At 40.2% G+C, this 2,175-nt stretch overlaps 1 pseudogene; it reads left to right on the top strand.

Moving 5' to 3' along the window:
* Positions 1–1,290: 1,290 nt before the first annotated feature.
* Positions 1,291–1,630, top strand: LOC121649047 (annotated as a pseudogene).
* Positions 1,631–2,175: the final 545 nt, after the last annotated feature.

Raw genomic sequence — 2,175 nt, 5'->3', positions numbered from 1 at the left:
TTTTGGTAAATATGGTTTGTACTTAATTGACGAAAGCTAACTATTACCCTGTTGTATCGGTTAGCATGCTTGATGTTAGCATTTGCTTTCACCTTGGGGGGATGTTATGTCTTCCGGTTGCTAACATGATTTTGGATCTAACTCTTACATGGTCCTTATATTTGACGCTCCCTTCAAGCACTTGTATAGTGACAGAATGTCATTTATTCCTTTTTTGTATTGCAATTTTCCAAAACTGAAGAAAATAATGTGGTTCAACATTAAAAGCTATGAAGAAGGCAGCTTGTCTCCTGAGTGGATACTGGAACCATGTGTGTTTAGCCCTCTGCATAGGCTGAATAACCACATTTAGCTGAGGGCAGAAGAGGTCACAGAAATAACTTGAATCTGACAAAAGTAATAATGAATAAAAAATTAATGAAATTTAACCAGTGAAAGTCAGACATTGCTTTTCAATCATGCTTCAACAGAATTATTAAAAAAAAAAAAAAAAAAAAAAAAAAAAAAACAACTCATGAAACAGGCCTGGACAAAAATTATGGTACCCTTAACTTAATATTTTGTTGCACAACCTTTTGAGGCAATTACTGAAATCAAACGATTCCTGTGACTGTCAATGAGACTTCTACACCTCTCAGCAGGTATTTTGGCCACTTCTCATAAGCAAACTGCTCCAGGTGTCTCAGGTTTGAAGGAAGCCTTTTCCAGACGCCATGTTTCAGCTCCTTCCAAAGATGTTCAATAGGATTTAGGTCAGGGCTCATAGAAGGTCACTTTATAATAGTGCAGTGTTTTCCTCTTAGCCTTTTAAAAGTTTACATGTTCAAACCACATCAATGTCAGTTATCTGTCTTCTTCTCTAATTTAGTTGTGCCAAGAAAAATAAGTTGTCTGAATGAATGAACTCCTCTAAACATGATGGAAGGTGTTTCAGAACTGCATCGGCTCTGAGGACATTGACACTGCTGCAATGAATGAATGAATGAATGTGTTAAAACCAGGGTTTAGTTATCATCTACCAAACAATGTTATTTTGTTTTTATTACAGATCATCTGATAAATTATTTAAAAACACTCAGTATCCTCTGTGGTTTCCTTATTCTGATGTTAATTTCTCTCTTCCTCCCTCTTGAGCTCAAACTGTCTCTAGACAGCAGAACAGTTACCATAGAAACACACCACTTCTCTTCATCTGTAAGTTAACCAATCAGAGGAAGGAACTGCACAGTGCCATTTACACACAGTTTGTATAAAAAGTCTTATTCGTTACGTGAAGTTTGGGAGATGAAGATGCCTGAACCGGCCAAGTCTGCACCTAAGAATGGCTCACAGAAATCGGTGACCAAGGTCCACCCCGACACCGGGATCTCTTCCAAGGCCATGAGCATTATGAACGCATCTTTGAACGCATCGCCGTAGGAGTGTCTCATCTGGCTCATTACAAGCGCTCCGCCATCACCTCCAGGGAGATCCAGTCCGCCATCCGCCTCCTGCTGCCCGGTGAGCTGGCCAAGCAAGCCATGTCCGACGGACCAAGGCCGTCACCAAGTACACCAGCTCCAATAAACAGCAGCTGCCCCAACCAGAAACTAAAGGCTCTTTTCAGAGTCTGAAGAGGAGATTCTGGTAAATCCACAAATATACCTTAGTGGTACTGGTAAGAACTGGTTAAAATGAGACATCTTGTAAAACATGTAACCAGTTAAAATCTGATTTTTTTTAGTACTGACTTAAAATTTTAAAAGCAGGAATGTTTTCTGTTCTTGCTTCTGCTGTCTAGATCTTTGTCAGAAACAACACATACAGCCAGAAGTATTTGTTAATACTTCTGGCTGAGGGGTGCCTCTGGTTCCTTCAAGTTCACAAGAAAGGAGCTCAAAAAGGTGGTGAAGACTAACACCAAAGCCAGGAAGACCACCATGACCAAGACAGTGAAGAGAAGGTGTTCAGAGACACTGGTTGGCCTGAGTTTAGTTCTGTTATAAAAAATAAGCTAAGCTAAACTGAACTGTAGAGACAAAATCCCCGTTGGAAAGTACCAGAGTTTCCCATAACGGCCACTCCTTCTGGAAAAGGATAAACCTCTGCAGCCAGCTTTGTCTGTGGTCTCTGGAAGAGAAGAGACTTGCACACACCCAGTTATTAGCACACATCCTGTTTACTTTCATTTGAATA

Source organism: Melanotaenia boesemani, chromosome 11 (genome assembly GCF_017639745.1).
Source record: "Melanotaenia boesemani isolate fMelBoe1 chromosome 11, fMelBoe1.pri, whole genome shotgun sequence".
NCBI lineage: Eukaryota > Metazoa > Chordata > Actinopteri > Atheriniformes > Melanotaeniidae > Melanotaenia > Melanotaenia boesemani.
The sequence above is the reverse complement of the archived record's forward strand: the minus strand, read 5'-3'. Positions and strand labels throughout refer to the sequence as shown.